This window comes from Cucurbita pepo, chromosome 12 (assembly GCF_057944985.1).
Source record: "Cucurbita pepo subsp. pepo isolate OVF chromosome 12, ASM5794498v1, whole genome shotgun sequence".
NCBI lineage: Eukaryota > Viridiplantae > Streptophyta > Magnoliopsida > Cucurbitales > Cucurbitaceae > Cucurbita > Cucurbita pepo.
The window spans coordinates 7,794,256-7,813,757 of NC_141809.1; the positions used below are offsets into that span (position 1 = coordinate 7,794,256).

The following is a 19,502-nucleotide window of genomic DNA, read 5'->3' on the forward strand; positions in this document are numbered from 1 at the left end:
TATACTTTCAGATAATTGAATTTAAGAATGAATCTAGACTTTCAAATAACTGAATTTAAAACAACCTTAACTCTAAAAATAAACTTTCAAATAACTGAATTTAAAAATGAATCCGCTCCAAACCAACCTTATCTCCAAAAATAAACTTTCAGATAACTGAATTTAAGAATGAATTAGAGTTTCAAATAACTGAATTTAAAAATAAATCAATGTAACTTAAAACAATCGAATGGTAAACTCCTAAAAATATCCCATCTCCAACTTTTATGGGTTCTCAGCTTCCTCAACCGTACATTGGCTTACCTCCTAAAAATATCCCATCTCCACCTTCAAATAACTGAATTTAAAAATGAATCTAAATAAAGCTAAATCAATTTAAAAATGAATCTAAATAAAGCAATACTACTGTAACTTAAAACAGTCCAATCGTAAACTTTTAAAAATATCCATCTCCAAGTTACATGGTGTTCTCAGCTTCAAGCTTGGTCAACTGGGTCAACCGTACATTGTTGTCATGCCTTAAAAAAATGTAGGGTCTTTATCTAAAAAATGTAGGTAACACGTGGCTTGAGTATTTTTATGAAATACTCAATAAGTCACCCACTATTGGGGTTAGGAATGCAAACACATGCAACATATGAGCGGGACCTTAACTTTTCATAAACTTTTCATAGCCTTGGGCGCTTTCCTATTCTGGGTAGGGTTGGGTGTGTGGCACTCCTTCACACACGACCCATGTACGTGTACATGGACCCACCAGGCGAGCTCGTAAACATACCCCCTGGACCTGACTTGGTCGAGCACAACGTGTTACACGTAGCCGAACACCACAGAACAGAAAAGGGCCCGCATGATATCATGACAAACATAAATATCGTATTTCATTCTTTCGTAACATAAAGGGGAAGAATCCCGATGCACGCGACATACATCATGAGGTCCCTTAACATATCTAACATGACATTACATAAGTAGTGCTAACATCGCATATATGTTTCTTACATTACATGGCGTCTCACATGACCCACATTACATGGCATACTACATAACACGATTGTGAGCACGTTTCATGGTTGATGGGTGTCAAAACTTTTAGAATTCCCGAAATACGACAACCACGCTTTGATACCACTTGTTGTGTGCCGAAATGCTCCACAAAACTATGATACCAATTGTTGTACCAATAGTGGAGGCAAGATCGAAAATGGCTTTAATCTTATATTATAATAAAGTTAATACAACCTTCAAAGCTCTGATACCACTTGTTGTATGCCGAAATGGTACAACCACAAAACTATGATACCAATTGTTGTACCAATAGTGGAAGCAAGATCGAAAATGGCTTTAATCTTATATTATAATAAAGTTAATACAACCTTCAAAGCTCTGATACCACTTGTTGTGTGCCGAAATGCTACAACCACAAAACTATGATACCAATTGTTGTACCAATAGTGGAAGCAAGATCGAAAATGGCTTTAATCTTATATTATAATAAAGTTAATTGTAGCTTTTGTTGGGGTTCAAGTTGTTACAAGAATTCAACATATAAACAGGTACCTACGACATATAACGTTCATGTTGTAAATGGACATTTGGGGAACGATCCTCTTTTGTTGACGGAAAGAAATATTCTCTATTCTATTCAATGTACTAGCTCACAATCATGGAGAATACGTACTAAAGGGCAATAATGCTCTAAACAGGTGCTCTAACCAACTAAACTACAAGAGCTACTTGAAACAAAAAAACATACCAATTCTTAAATCACCAAACGAATAAACACCCAAGCTAGTGTATCATAAAATACAAACCAAAAGACTAGAATCATTTTTCTTTTTAGTCTCTATACCCACGTCAAATATTTTTTTTTATTTTTCATTTTCTTCACTTTTTGTCTCTAATGGCCATTGAGCAACATATAATTTGTATACTGTATTTGCTGGCTTCGAAAAACTATGTATGGAAGACTAAAATAATGTGTTATCTTTCAATTAAAATAGCATTTTTTTATGTTTTGTTTCGAGAATTTCAACAATTGCCTAAGACTAAAATAATGTGTTATCTTTCACTTAAAATAGCATAATGTGTTATCTTTCACTTAAAATAGCATTTTTTTATGTTTTGTTGTATTTGCTGGCTTCGAAAAACTATGTATGGAAGACTAAAATAATGTGTTATCTTTCACTTAAAATAGCATTTTTTTATGTTTTGTTTCCAGAATTTCAACAATTGCCTTGCACAGATGGAACCTTAAGGAAAGAAGACAAGGAAATACGATGGATAATCCTCGTTTCTAGACCGAATAAAATATTCTCTATTCAATGTATCATTCTAGAGCTAAACAACTAATTGCTATTGTGGGGAGCAAGGTCTATTGGTAACATATTGGAAACATACTAAAGGGCAATAATGCTCTTGTTGAGAGTTGAACTCAAGACCTCCCACTTACTAAAGTGGTGCTCTAACCAACTGAGCTACAAGAGCTACTTGAAACTAAAAACATACTAATTCTTGAATCGCCAAAACGAATAAACACCCAAGAAACTAGGGAAGAGAACAGAAAAGACTACTACAATACACTGTACATAGAATTGTATCATAAAATACAAACCAAAGAGACATATTTATAGGAATGAGAAAAATAAGGAAAATACTAATTTGTCTTTATAATGTAAACCCAAATCAAATAAAATTGTATTACGAAATAGATATGTAATAAGATATGTAATAAACTCTTGGAATTCAATCTAATATTAAAATTGTATTATTTTGTTTTATATAAAATTACTCTTTAGGCTAAACTTTTAGAATTCAGCCTAACAACATTGAATTTATTTGTGCTCTTGTTGAGAGTTGAACTCAAGACCTCTCGCTTGCGAAACAAGTGCTAACCAACTAAGTTACGAGTGCAACTTGAAAAAAATACGTATCGAAGACTAAAACGACAACCAAACAAATACTCGAACACTATATCTTAGGTTTTTGATTCCATGTTAACTTTACGAAAGGAAAAAAGAAAAACGACTAGGATATACATTGTATGTAAAATTGTATTATGAAATACATACCTAAGAGACCTATTTTGTTACACCCCGAATTTTGAGGCATCGAAAGATCGAGAGTGACTCAAATACACTATGCAATGCATGAAAATGAAAGAACAACTAACAGAAAAAACAGTTACAAAAAAATTTGTGCGAGTTTAAAACTTTACAAGTAATGTGATAAACTCGGAGCAAGAATCAAAATGTATATTTAAATATGCCTAGTTCATGTAACGAGTGAACAAGATTGGGGGAACATTGAAGAGTTCGTTCCCTTCCATTGGTATAGAGCCTATTGATTTTTATTTTGAATTAAAAGTAGTATAGTGGGTATTTGATTTCTCATGTATAAGATATATGTAATATTGTTTTGTAAAATTGATTGTTTTTGGCATTAGATTTACCGATTTGTTAGACAAATGTATACGGTTAGGTTCATTGTAAATTGAAAAGTGACAGCGGCGGCCATGACGACGTTCATCCATTTGCGGTACAATTTAGAGTTTTGAAAGCCTAATTTTACTACATTTGGAATTGTTCCAAAAAAATTTTTAAAAAAAATCTACCTTAAGAATTATTCTAAAAGTAAAATATGTATATTTAGAATTGTTTGAATAGGAAAAGTTCTCTATTTGGAATTGTTCCAATCAGGAAATAATCCTAATTTTATTACATATGGAATAGTTACATATCGATGTTGGGTTTTATGTCCTAAAACTCATAGTTTGTAAACAAAAACATATTCTATTTTCAATAAAGCTATTATTGTTGTTTATTCAATAAAGATTGTCATTGAATAAAGTGAACTTTACTATCATTAATCTAAATCCAATAAACTAAGAACACTCTGGCTATAGTATGATTACTTGAACTATATGTAGAGACATAAGAGTGGATCAAGTTCAAGTATATAGTCAAAATGATCTATAGTATAAGGATAAGGCTGAGTACTTTATTCTGGGGACACTATGGATGCGGCCCACTTTTGTATATGATATAAACAATGTGATCACTAAATTGTACATGTGGAGACATGTGAGTGGGGGCGTCCTATGCAAAGAGTATTGCATAAGATCGGACCATGAAGAAAACCACTCTCACTTTATAATGTCGTTTACTGTTGAGACTGATTTTTTTTTCATTCGATAACCTAGGTAACTCGGTTTTAATCCTGAGCTAACCATGAACTCCTGTTTATTCGGAATTATCCTTAGATTTGCATGGGTGAGAGTGGCTCTAGTTCGCTGACTCAATAGGCCTCCCATTTCAGGGGTAAGACTAGGTGAATGGTTGGGGACGTGGGGTGCAAGATGGAATTCACTCCTACCCACTTTTAGGGATAGAAGAGAGGTAGTTCCCTTAAGCACTGACTCTAGGTCTTGAACAAGGGGCCCCACCCTCTCATTAGCCTGAGAGGGATTCGGTTTACTGGTTGGACCACAAACCAATTGTTCATTAGAGGATCAGTGAGGCATAAGGAACAAAAAGTAACTTTAGGGGTAAAACGGTAAATTGACCCAGCTCTAGTTACGAACAACCTGTGAAGGATCGACTTACTAATCATGGTTATATCAAATGGACAAAAATATATCTATACTGAGGGGAGTGCAACTACTAGGCTATAGTGGAGTGTCCTAGTAGTTAACGAATGTTGGTTAATTAGGTTAATGAGTTTAACAGGTTAATCTTGGATCGTTGGAGCCCATGATCTATAGGTCCATTAGGTCCCTCTGCTAGCTCATATCGGACTAAACCATAGAACAGTATGACGAGTGAGTTCGAAGTGTTCGGATTCAAATTAGGGAATATGCGCTACATATATACGATATATTTAACCGCATTTTTGTTTTATTTACGAATTGAACAAAAAGAGAGAATCTGAGATATTTAAATAAAATTTAAATATCTTAATCAATTATGTGTCTGAATTGATTGGGATTGACATTTGAATTAATATTAAATATTAATTAAATAGTTTAAATGTTACTTTAATTTGAAATTAATTATTCAAATTAATTGTTAAATTAAAATGAAGAAAGTCAAAATGTTGACTTCATTTAATGGAAAAATCCATGTTAGTGGAATTTTGAGGTGTCAAAATTTGGTTTAACCAGACTTGCATGCTTGCCAAATAAACCCCACACGTTTGAGTCGAATTTTGAGTGTCAAAATTTGGTTAACTCAAACATGCATGCTTGCCACATAATCCCAAACATTTGAGTGGAATTTTGAGTGTCAAAATTTGGTGATCTCAAATTTGCATGAACATGCAAACATAACTCTTTAAATAGAGTGATCATGGTACATGGAAGATCTTCTTCTTCTAGGTGAAAAACCTTGAGAAAAAACCTCTCACAAACACTCTCTTCATATATAAAAAATCCCTCCCAAGTTTAGTCACTCACCGGATTCACAATCCCGTTCTAAGGCCGTAGGATAGTGGAGAAGACACTAGTGGTGGTTCGAAACCGGTTCGTGAGGAAAAATGAATTTGAACTACAAAAGGTTAGTATTCAAACTCATTAAGTTTTAATACTTATGAACATGCTAGTTATTTACTATAATTGATGTTCTAAAAGTGCCTAAGATCCAAATTGCTTCCGCATGTGTTATATTAACACCATCAATCAGAAAAATCTCGAATCCTAATTTTATTAGATTTGGAATTGGTTACCATAGGAAAGATCTTAAAATCTAGTTTTATTATATTTGGAATTGTTCCAAACATAAAAGATCTTGAAAATCAAGATATGTCTTCCATCTAAATTATTGGAATTTAATTCATTTTCAATTTCTAGAATCCTGAATTTAATATTCTATGTTTTAAATTGATTGATTAAATGCATCTGGTATGTCATTTAGTTTAAAATCCTATTATAGGTTAAGCATAATCATGCATTTTAATTGTTTTTTTAAATATAAATGTTATATTTGAAATTTTTTTATTAGGTTGTTTTCTTATATAAATAAGATGATTTCTTAATTAGGATGTATTTTCCATATGCATTTGAGTATAATTGTTATGCTTGGAAATTAAATTAGGATATTTATTTCTTAAATTGAATGCATGATATTTACCTAATACCATTATGGTTTGTTATAATATAATTAGAATTTGAGTAATCTATTAAATTTAATTTTAAAGGGTTTAAAATGCTAGATTTTTAAGATTATTCCCGAAGGGAATTAGTTTTCAATAGGATCCTAAAGACAGTTTAATTCATTCATTAATCTTGTAATTAATAGTTAATTAAAGAGGAATGAATTTTAAATAAAAAATTGACTACAAGGGAACTCTGTCTAAGGAAGGTTCTGACTAGGCTAAGGTATTTAAGCTGACAGAAATGGAACACCTATACCTCGGAACCGACTTGGGAGTTGAATTAGTCAAATTTTATTTAATTTCATTAAGCAAGCTCACGATGTGATTAGTTTTTTTTTTATTGTGTATGGAGTTAAAGATTTGATTAAGTGATACACTAGTTACATAAATTTAGAAAATTTAGTTTAAGATCAATTTTACCTTAGATTGTGAAGTATGGTATACGGAACAATTTTTACTTTTAAAGCAACAAAATGACTGGTATGACTATAATAATTTCTTAAACATTTGGAAGGTGTTTCACATGTGATTTAGTTTGTCACTCTCATTGTGATGATAGTGATACAAAGACTAATATTAAGGAAATTATAAAAGATCAATCTATAAAGAATGATATTGAGAGAGAAAGCATCATTGGTAATGACCAAAATGACTTTTAATGATAATTATTTTGTTTTATATAAAATGACTCTCTAGGTTTAAAGTGTTTGAGAGTCATCTAGAATGTCTAGAATTACGAGACATGTCCCATCTTCAATAGGGCAAGTGAGAGAACATGTTGGGTATAGAGTAAGTGGGAGATTGTTGGGATTTATGCCCTAAAGCCCAGTAATTAATTTACTTTTTAACTATAATTTTTATTATTTTATTTGTAATTTAATTGTTATCCATGGTATCAAAATCCAACATTATTAATATAATCTTGAACCGTATGTGGTTGACATACAAGAGAATTGTGTTCAAGTAATAACCTAAAGAGTCTATAGTATATGAATAAAGTTAGGTGCTTTATCGTGGTAACACTATTGATATGGCTCACTTTGTAATGGTTACAAATGATTTGATCCAAATCGTTCATGTGGAGATATGTAAGTGGGAGTATACTATACAATGAGTTTGTATAAGACTGAACCAAGAAATATTTAATCTTTCTATATAAATCCGTTAATTGAGAAGATTAATATTTCACATTATGATCATATGCGACTCAAACTTAATGCTGAGTGAGTTATGAACTCCTACATGTGGGAGCTTATCCTTTAATTTACATGGGTGAGAATGACTCTTTTAGCCCATTCAATATGCCTACCATTTGAGGGACATACCATACTTTGAGACAAGCCATTTTGTTGCTTTATTATAGTCATACAAGTCATTTTATGCGTATGCCTACCATAATATGCCTATAATATGCCTACCATTTTAAGCATGTTTAGTTTGGAACAATATTATGTTTGGCAACCTCTTGAAATTTTCTTAACAAACATGTGGGTAAAGCAAAACATGCTAAAAACAACTCAGGTTGATCGGTAAGAATAATCTCTCTTCTTTGAAACACTTTATGAGGAATAAATAATGTGGTCATAGTGCAAAAGATGTCGGAAAATGCTGGAGCCACTGGGTGTCAAATTCATACTAAAAAATTTGGTTCATATCCTGTTCCTGGGACATTGCACTAATCGGTTTAACGGGTTCTTGCTTTTTTTTTTCCCCCTTTTGTACAAGTCTTATTTCTAACGATTTTAGGTTGAAAACAGTCTCTAACCAATGTAGTCATAAATAAAAATGTTTGTGGCCCCAAAGCTAGTACTTCGTTGGGTTTGGCCAATGCCCAGTTTCTTTGAGATTCAACCATTCAAAGGCTAGTGAGAGAGATATTACAACACACCCATTAATGAACAACTTACAGAAACGATAAACAACGTTTAGTTATCAATTTATGTTTGGATTAAGAGAGGGAAATGGATCCATAAATTCTTTTAGTTCCATCCCAACTTATTCCTATTTTTCAATTTGTATTAAATAAATAAAAAGTTCCAAATCTAAAACCAAATATCATTGTCTCTCACTAGTTTTTGTTACTTGTGAAATGTAGGCTTTAGGAAATGCATGGAAGGATGCATGCACGTCCAATCGTTCTAGTGCAATTTTTATTCTGAAAGGGATATTTAAAGTAAAGCAAGGAAAGTTTGAAGGACCTTGTAATAGCCCAATTGACTTTCAACTTGGAGGAACATTGCAGACACAAAAAAGTCTTCAGGGAGATAATTGGATCACTTTTGCACGTGTTGATAGATTGACATTATCAGGTGAAGGAGTTTTTGATGGCTAAGGAAAGGCAGCTTGGAAAAGGAATGATTGCCACAAAGCATAAATTGTGCCCAAACTCCCTCTTGTAAGTAATATGCCTTTAGCTTTCCTTCTCAATCTCATGCATCTTGTTGTTTTTGAAAGGGCCTCTTACATGTCTTCTCTAATGTTCTGACATTTACGATTTGGTAAATGTTCTTCATTTTCTAGAGGATAATCTTTAAACAATCAAGTGAAGAAGTGAATTTTTTTTTGAGTTTTCAATTTTATTGGGTTCTTTTCAAATTTTTAGTTTCATTACCGACTGTCACAAAATATTATTTGATTATACAAAATGTTTAGAGTTTGAGGTTCAAATTCATCACCAATTCAACCGTTAAGAGAATAACATCACTTGATAGCAAGAACTTCCATATCAACGTCCTCAGCTGCAACAACCTCACATTCCATAATATCAATATAATGGCACCAGAAAATAGTCCAAACTCTGATGGAATACACATCGGTCCATCAAATAAGATCACAATCACAAAGTCCAAAATTGCAACTGGAGATGATTGCATTTCTCTTGGAGATGAAAGCAAACTAATTGAAGTCACCAACGTGACGTGTAGACCAGGACATGGAATAAGCATCGGAAGTCTTGGAAGATACACTAACGAAGAACTTGTTGAAGGTGTCATCGTAAAGAACTGCACGTTAATTAACACCACTAATGGTGTTAGGATCAAAACGTGGCCAACTTCTGCTGCTAGCAGCACCGCCACCAATATGCACTTTTTGGACATTATAATGGTCAATGTTAGCAACCCTATTATAATAGACCAAGAGTATTGTCCGTGGAATCAGTGCAATCGGCAGGTATGGATCGCATTCTCGAACCTTTCATTCATTTTTTCATTATAACTTAACAAATAAACCATTTGTTGTCTCATTTTAATTTTCAGATTCCTTCAAAAATTAAGATTAGTACAGTGAGCTTCAAGAACATTAGAGGAAGTTCTGCAACTCTGCAGGCAAACAAACTTATTTGCAGCCGTCACTTACCATGTGACGATGTAAAAGTAAGCAACATTGACCTCACTTACAATGGAATAAAAGGTCCTATTTCCTCCCAATGCACGAATGTGAAACCTATCATTTCAGGAAGACCGAACCCCAAGATATGCTCCTCTCCTTATGTTGTCCAATGGATTGTTCATTGCCATAGAACTTCAAATATAATAGACAACCTTAATTAAAAAAGAAGACCGCCTCTATCCATTTGACTCTCATTCTTTTGAGTTTCTTTTGTTGTACTTTTCGAAATAAATAAGATGGTCGACTGTTTGAAGGAGACTTTGTGTCGTGAACAACCTAATGTTTTTATTACCACCACCTTATATAATAAAATTGTTCCAAGTCTTGTTTTTTCGTTCTAGTTTTGAATTGGAAATAAGACAATGTAATTGTAACAACCATTATTAAAAAAAAAACTAATCCATTACTCAAGAAAAGAATCTTTAACCAACAAAAATATCTAACTCCTCTTTCAATTAGTTACCCTAAACAAATCAATTACCATTAGAAATCTTTTAGACAGAATGGATGAGTTAGATTGAATCTCCTAACTACTTCCCATATTGCACAGATCCATCATTATTGTTAACAAGTCGTGTCCTTAAATCTATCTTTTTCGTCAATCGTGTAATTTTGGTTGCAACTTTTGGATATGACTTGTTAAAATTTAGCTTTCAGATTAGAAAATTAAGTGACAAGTATTAATATGTATTTTAGGAATTTACATTTAATATCGAATTATCTACCTATTTATCCCGACCAAGTTTAGTTATAGGAAAAATGTCGATAGTCCTAGAAAAATTAAATATCAAAAGTAGCTAAATGTTCTAGGAGTTTAATGTACCAGAACTCATCAAAATTTGCCCAAATCCATGGTAAATAAGGCCAAAAAATAACAGAAATCACAAAAGAGAGAAAATAAAAACAGAATTTGGTCTTGATCGATGATGCTATGTTTCCTTTTTTCAACTCTTAAGATATTTGTTGTTCATGAGTTTAGCTGGGTTGAGTTGAGATATTTTTAGACCTAACGCAATTAATTGGATCATAAATTTATTCAACTGAAACAACCCTTACTACATAATTAAATCTTTTGATTTTATTGTTTAGAATAAAATCTTAAGAAAAAGAAAAAAAAAGGGAACTAAGCCATTTGGAAATGGCAAATGCCCCTGCTAAGATTTGGACCACGATTTCAAATTTGGATTCAGCAACTAGCAACTGATACCCTTGACGTTCCCCTGCATCTACCATGACATACCTACATTACCAACTTATCTTGAATTGCTTATAAGAGTGAAAACTATCCACACAAACCAACACCATTTTTTGTAGCATGCTTTTTCCTTACTCACATGCCTCCTAAGATGTAATCTCATACCTAAAATTTGGACCTTGGGAATCCAAATTTGGCATCTAATGGCCCCCACAATTTCTTGCCTCTTCAATGATATGGTCACATTAGTTACTTGTTTTGAATTGCTCCTAGGAGTGAAAACTATCTCTAAAAATCATGTTGCCTACTTTGATGCTTCAAGCATAAGACTCAAAAGTTAAGAGTGTTTAGTTTCGAACAATATTATGTTTGGCTACCTCTTGAAATTTTCTTAACAAACATGTGGGTAAAGACAAAATATGCTAAAAACAACTCATGTTGATCGGTAAGAATAATCTCCCTGCTTAGAAACACTTCATGAGGAGTAAATAATGTGGTCATATTGCAAAAGATGTCGGGAAAATGCTAGAGCCATTGGGTGTCAAATTCATACTAAAAAATTTGGTTCAAATCTTGTTCATGGAACATTACATAAATCGGTTTAAGAGGTTCTTGCTTTTTTTTTTTTTTTTTTTTTTTTTTTTCTGGAGATGTAATCCGTTTCATGCCTCCTAAGATGTACTCGGTTTTGAGAATTTTCTCGAGATGTAATTTCATTTTTGAGAGAAAGAGAGAGAGATTGGTGTGTTTGGCTCAACCCGAGAGTCTATTTATAGAGACTCTTCAAGAATTTTTGCCAATAATATATTTACATATTTAATATTACTAGGATATAATACCTTATACAAACTATATTTAAATATTATAAGATATCCTAATATATATTTAATTAATTTAAATCTCATTCAAATTTTAAATATATTTTTATTTAATGTATCATACATTAATTGATTTAATATTTAATTGTATCTCCTACAATAAATATATTTTTCTTTTTTTATATATTTAATATATTAAATATTAATTTGAAACCTTCAAATTAAATATATTTTCTCAATTTATTTAATATATCTAATATATTCAATATTAGTTTGACATTTCAAATTAAATTTATTTTCTCCTTTATATTTAATATATCTAATATATTAAATACCAATTTGAACCCTTCAAATTTTCTTTCAAATAAATTGAACCTTTAGCGTTACTATGAGCTAGCAAGGAAACCCTGTGGACCTACCGATTACAAGATCCAATGATACAAAATTAATTAATTAAACTTTTTAATTAATCAATTTCCATTCATTAATGGTAGGTCACTCCACTATAAACCTAGAGTTGCACTCTTATGCACTGTAGGACAAGTTATGTCCATTGATATAATCATTACAAGCAATTCGATCCTTCACGAGTTGTTCATAACTACAGCAGGGTCAAAAGTCCGTTTTACCCCTGTAATTACATTTTTAAACTTAAATACCACTGATTCTCTAATAAACAATTTGTTTATGATCCAATCATAAACCAAGTCCCTCTCGGACTAGTGAGAGGGTGGGGCCCCATTGTTCAAGTCTCGAAATAAGTACTTAAGAGAACAACTCATCTAGTTTCCTCGCATGGGAAGGAGTGAATTTCATCTCATGATATTATGTTCCAAACTCCCTATTTGGTCAAGTCCCTAAAATGGTAGGCATATTGAATCGGCCTAAAGGGCAATTCTCACCCATGTAAATTAAAGGACAAGCCCTCACTGGCAGGAGTTCATAACTCACTCAGGATTAAGATCGACTCGCATATAATCATCGTGTGAAATATTAATCTTCTCAATTAACGGATTTATAAAGAGAGATTAATCATTTCTTGGTTCAGTCTTATACAAACTCATTGTATAGGTTACCCCCACTTACATGTCTCCACATGAACGATTTGAATCAAATCATTTGTAACCATTACAAAGTGGGTCGTATCAATAGTGTTACCAAGATAAGGCATCCAACTTTATCCATATACTATAGATTTTTTAGGTTATTACTTGAACACGATCCTCTTGTATGTCAACCAAATACGGTTCAAGATTACATTAATAACCTTGGATTTTCATACCATGGATAACAATTAAATTATAAATAAAATAATAAAAATTATTGTTAAAAACCTAAATAATTAATTACGAGGCTTTAAGGCATAAATCCCAACAAATATGACATGTATTAAGTGACAACTATATGTACGTAGTTTAGAAAAACGCCTCAAGTCGACAATTCCTCTCTGACTTCTAAGCTCCCAAGAACCCTATCGCCACGATCGGTAGCTTCACAGACCTGAAAAAGAAATGTAAATAAGAATGAGTATAAATATATTTAGTAAGTAACATACTTATAGGCTCTTATCGCATCCATGTCATAGTAGGGAACCACCAACTTACTCTATAGGCTCTAGAGTTTCAACAATCTTGGTACACACACCTGGGCAGAAGATTTAACCTTCCTAGCGGTATCCGACGTCTAAGGATGAGGCGCTACGACATATAACTTTGTACCAGGTGAGGAACATGGTGAGTGCCAGCCTGCTCGTCGTCCATGGAGGAGTGAACTCGCGAACCCGTCGCACAGGCCATGAGATCGCCCAAGGTTGGGGCGTGCTACTTTCCGATACAAGCCAGCTCGACAAGTTATTGATCGTGTTAATATAAAACATGCGGAAGCAAATGTTTGGGAGAGTTTTTCTCAAGGTTTTTCGAAGGGAGAAGTTCCATGTACCTTGATCACTCTGTTTATAGAGTTATGTTTGCATGTTCATGTAAATTTGAGATCGCCAAATTTGACACTCAATATTCCACTCAAATGTTTGGGATTATGTGGCAAGCATGCAAGTTTGAGCTCACCAAATTTTGACACTAAAAATAACACTAAAATTTGTGGGGTTTATTTGGCAAGCATGCAAGTTTGGTTAAACCAAATTTTGACACCTCAAAATTCCATTTACTCAAACATGGATTTTTCCATTAGTGAAGACAACATTTTGACTTTCTTCATTTTAATTCGATAACTAATTTGAAATTACTATATTAAAGGATTAATTAAACTATTTAATTAATATTTATTATTAATTCAAATGCCAATCCCAATCCCAATCAATTCGGACACATATTTCATTAAAATATTTAAATCTTATTTAAATATCTTAGATTCTCGTAAATAAAACAAAAATGCGGTTAAATATATCGTATATATGTAGCGTATATTCCCTAATTTGAATTCGAACACTTCGAACCCACTCGTCACCTGTTCTATGGTTTAGTCCGATATGAGCTAGCAGAGGGACCTAATGGACCTATAAATCATGGACTCCAACGATCCAAGATTAACTGGTTAATTTCATTAACCTTGTTAACCAACACTCGTTAACTACTAGGACACTCCACTATAGCCTAGTAGTTGCACTCCCCTCACTATATATATATTTCTGTCCATTTGATATAACCATGATTAGTAAGTCGATCCTTCACAGGTTGTTGGTAACTAGAGTTGGGTCAATTAACCGTTTTACCCCTGAAGTTACTTCTTGTTCCTTATGTCCCATTGATCCTCTAATGAAAAATTGGTTTATAATCCAACCATCGAATCCCTCTCAGGCCAATGAGAGGGTGGGGCCCCTTGTTTAAGACCTGGAGTTAGTACTTAAGGGAACTACCTCTCTTCTATCCCCAAAAGTGGGTAGGAGCGAATTCCATCTTGCACCCCATGTCCCCAGCCTATTGAGTTGGCAAACTCGAGCCACTCTCACCCATGCCAATCTAAGGATAATTTCGAATAAACAGGAGTTCAAGGTTAGCTCAGAATTAAGATCGAGTTACCTAGGTCATTGAATGAAAAGAAAATCAGTCTCAACAGTAAACGACATTATAAAGTGAGAGTGATTTTCTTCATGGTCCGATCTTATGCAATACTTATTGCATAGGACGCCCCCACTCACATGTCTTCGCATGTACAATTTAGTGATCACATTGTTTATGTCATATACAAAACTGGACCGCATCCATAATGTCCCCAAGATAAGGTACTCAGCCTTATCCCTGTACTATAGATTATTTTGACTATATACTTGAACTTGATCCACTCTTATGTCTCTACATATAGTTCAAGTACTCATACTATAGCCAGAGTATTCTTAGTTTATTGGATTTAGATTAACGATCGTAAAATACACTTTATTCAATAACAATCTTTACTGAATAAACATCAATGATAACTTTATTGAAAATAGAATATGTTTTTATTTACAAAATATGAGTTTTAGGACATAAAACCCAACAACCCGCATGATCAACATAGGATGGACCCACCATGCAGAATAGTCAATCTACCACTGAGTATCACAATCCTAACCAATGTAACACCTCGCTTGATGGTATTGTACAAGAGTGGAAAGGTGAGTGGAAACTACTTGAATGCCATACCAGCTAATATCAGTTTATAAATCTTTCTTCTACATCCCGAGGTACTAAGGTGGCCTTCTAGGTCTCAAGGGTGGTTAGGCGGTCTTGGTAGGGACTCAAGTCTCCACTCTCATAATTCCTGACTCCTTGAGTCTTTCATGGTTCGGGGTTGTAGGTTCTCACCGTCTAATCATCCCTCATGATTCCACTTAACAACAACCATGTTTATGCACTATGCGTATAAATTTAATATTTTGTGTCATGTGCTACTACCATGGAACCCTTCACAATCTTTCACGAACTTTTTCCAAACTTTGGTGCATAACATGTGCTATCCAACTAATCAATAGAGTTTATATTCTTCTTGAGACCAGAAATACATCTAAACTTCTTTAATGTCTTGATTTCTTATTGTAGTTTGTATGCTGTCGCAACCCCGTATTTTACTACGGACCGTGACTTACGACAACGCACAAATGAACAAAGTGATTTAAATATGAAATAAAGAAAATCCTTAAATTCCAATAAAGTTTTTGGACGACAAACAACAAAACACATGACAGTTTGAAAATAAATTTTGAAAGTATCCAAACACAAAATAAAGACTAGATTGACGCCTCGGGACAACCCGTTCCTCTGTGACAATCCCCGTCTCCATCACGCCCGCCCTTGATCGACGCCTCGTGCTCCTGAAAAAGAAAAATATAGCAAGGATGAGTATAAAAATTATACTCAGTAAGACACCTACTTGTAGGCTCTCTTTGAATCTTAATTGAACAGGGTCGGCTGGTCCGGTTCGGCTCGGCTCAGCTCGCGTTTGCGGTTTGGCTCGGCTTTGCAAGTGACATGTGTTGTCGCCTCGCTGGAGCTGCGTTGCTTCAGCCGACGGTCGACGCGTGTCCGGCGCCTGTCACGCCACCATTCGCCACTCGCCGACCGACCTCTTTTTTTTTTTTTCTTTTTCTTCTCTGTCCTCTGAAATCCGTAACACAGTCCCCTTTTCCGATTTTCATATCTTTCAATCTGTAGATCGGATCAATATGATTTCTTAGGCAAAATTCTAGATCATGTTACAGGGTACATCCTAGTATTTTTTTGTAATTTTTTCTTGACTACCGGATGAGTTAAGAGCGTCGAAAGTTCACTCACCGTTCTCAGACGATTCTCGGATCTCCGCCTTCGGGTTGAGGTCTTGGCCAAACTTCTTCACTGATCGTGCATAGAGTTGTTCCTAGGTGAATATTTCAGCATTTTAGGACTCGATTCACATAGGAAAAGCTCAGATCTGAGAAATGTCGTTCATAACCTTACCTCGCGAAATGTTCTTGGGTCTTGACGGAGCGTCGGCCTCACTAACCTCTCAATCCTTGTACAAGTCTCTTCCGAAGGTGGATTCCGACGGTGGTCCGTTAAACTTCACGGCTGACTCCTCTCAAATTTCTCTCTAACTCTTTTTTTCTTTTACAGGGGGTGTGACGGGGTTCTCCTTGGACCCCTATTAGGGCTGGAGGGGAAAAATGACATTTTTGCCCCTCAGTTGACTTAGCCCCCCCCCCCCCCCCCCCTTTTTTTTTCTTTGTGTTACAAACTCTCCCCTCCTTAGAAACTTTCGTCCCCGAAAGTAGCTATCTCTTGGAAGAGTTCGGGATAAGCTTTCCTCACAACCTCTTCTCGTTCCCAAGTTGCCTCTTCCTCACGACAGTTACCCCATGAGACCTTTACCAAGGGAATATCTTTGTTGCGCAACCGCCTAGTGTCTCAAGCAAAAATTCTGCTAGGCTCTCCTCGTAAAACAGATCTTCCTTTAGGGGAAGCATCTCATGCTCGATTACATGAGTATGGTCTGGAGTGTACTTTTGCAGCATGGATACGTGAAACACATTGTGCACGACGGCAAGGTTCGGTGGCAGGGCAATTCTGTAACTAGCTTGCAGCCTTTTTTTCTTTTGTACAAAAGATCATAGTCGATTGTACCTTTGACATATCTCAAGATCCGTCGAGCTGCATCCAAATGAGGCTTCTTTGGACTTTGCATGTACCGACTCATAACCCCAACTGCAGAAGAAATATCAGGCCGAGTTAAAGTTAGATGCACTCTACATAGAACACCATTTTAACTGTTGTTTATCTTATAAATAGAACACCATCACCATTGTTATCCAACAAGACACCCTTTGAAGCACAATACAAAGAACCACATACATTTCACCATCTTAAAGTTTTTGGCTGTAAGTGTTATGCAACTGTAGTACACACCCTAAGCAAAAATTTGAACCTCGGGCAATTCCTTGTGTTTTTGTAGGATATCCTTGTGGTCACAAAGGTTACAAGTTGTGTGACATGCAATCTAAGATTTTTTTTTATCAGTCGTGATGTTCAATTTTGTGACGATGATTTTCCTTTTTCATCAGCTTCACAAACTTTGGCGTTAGCTCCTTCAACTCCCATTTTACCACTTCATGATTCATCCTACTCAAACATCCATTCTAGTCCTCCCCCACATTCTATTCCTTCACCTACTACCTCGTTGTCTCCTCCGCCTTCTATTCCTTCTCCAGATACACCCACTAATTCTAATCTTATCCCACCTGATACATCAGTTCCACTCTGACGTTCTACTCGTACAAAACAGCCTCCAGCTTGTTATAATGATAATGAGATGTCTTCTGGAGCCAATCATTTAACCTCTAGCTCAAGTCTGAACACTGGCACCAGGTATCCCTTTCATGATTACTTTTCATTCTCTCGTTTTTCTCCTACTCAACGTGGTTTTCTAGCTCTTATTACAGCCCAGACAGAACCTAAAACCTATGATGAGGCAGTTGGCGAGCCATTATGGCAGCAGGCTATGAATGATGAAATTGAAGCCTTGGAACGTAATCATACTCGGTCTCAAAGAAATTCAACATCTCAAGACTAGTTTACTCGAGAAATTCCTTATCAAAGATTTACGGAATTTGAAATATTTTCTAGGCATTGAATTTTCTAGGTCTAGAAAAGAAATTTTTATCTCCCAAATGAAGTATGCTCTAGACATTTTTCAAGACACAGGTCTAACAGGAGCACGTCCAGAAAGATTTCCTATGGAGCAAAATCTGAAACTTTCTTTAACAAAAGGGGAGAAGTTGAATGATCCAAGTAAATACAAACGGTTGATTGGCAGATTAACATATTTATCAGTTGCTAGGCCTGACATAGTGTATTCAGTTCGTATGCTTAGTCAATTTATGCATGAACCAAGAAAACCACATTGGGAGGTAGCTCTTCGAGTTCTGAGATACATCAAAGGTACTCCTAGTCAAGAACTTGTACTACCATATGAAAACAACTTAAGATTACAAGCATATTGTGATTCAGACTGGGGCGGTTGTCGAACTTCCAGATGATCAATTTTTTGGTTCTGCATTTTCCTTGGAAATTCAATTATTCATTGGAAGTCTAAAAAACAAATCAATGTGTCCAGATCATCAGCAGAAGCTAAGTATCATCAAACCATGTTATTCATGAAAGTACGAAACACATAGAAATAGATTGTCATATAGTTCGAGAAAAATTACAAGCTGTAATCATCAAACCATGTTATGTTTCGACTAAAATGCAATTAGTAGATATTTTCACTAAAACATTGGGAAGACGTTAGTTCGAATTTTTGAAAGACAAGTTCGGTGTGATTGACAGACACTCTCCAACTTGAGGGGGAGTATTAAGATATAATATTAGGAGAATATATTATAATAATTATTGTTGGAATATATCTTATACATTCTTAATTAATATTTTTTTTACTTTATGATTTGATTAGTAGTATATTTTATTTGACTCTCAAGATTTAGTTAGTTAATATTTTCCCTTAATTTTAGGTATTCGTCGGTAGCTTGTATCCTATTTAAACATTGTGAATATTGATGAAGATTGCACTTTCGATCCCAATTCTATTTCTCATTCTTAACATAACTCCAAGTCAGAAATAGAACGGGCCTAAGTACTTACAAAAGAAACAAGAACAAGAAAAGAAAGAGTGTGGTGTCCTAGCATATCAAGGACACGATAAAGAGCCTACAAGTAGGCTACTTGCTGAGTCTTGTACTCCTTCCTTATTTTGCATTTTTTTTTTCAGGTAATAAGGAGCTAGTCGAGGTTGGGAGCGGACTCCGAAGCAGGTGTCATAGACAAGCCTCACACGTCATCTTCAGCCCATTTGTTTTGAAATATTTTGTGTTCGTTCCTTATTCGGTGTTTTAACTATTATGTTGTGTTTTAATTACTCATGTATGAACACTGTTTTGTTTTACGTAATGTTATGTTTTAAATACTGTTTGTTTTATTTCGTGA

General features: G+C 34.5%; 1 non-coding gene and 1 pseudogene across 1 annotated transcript; one reads left to right on the forward strand and one right to left on the reverse strand.

The window, feature by feature from the left end:
- Positions 1–2,413: 2,413 nt before the first annotated feature.
- Positions 2,414–2,487, reverse strand: TRNAT-AGU (transfer RNA threonine (anticodon AGU)). Its single transcript has one exon. It is a non-coding gene; the product is annotated as a tRNA-Thr (tRNA).
- Positions 2,488–8,922: 6,435 nt separating this feature from the next.
- Positions 8,923–9,684, forward strand: LOC147789923 (polygalacturonase pseudogene; annotated as a pseudogene).
- The last annotated feature ends 9,818 nt before the right edge of the window (positions 9,685–19,502 follow it).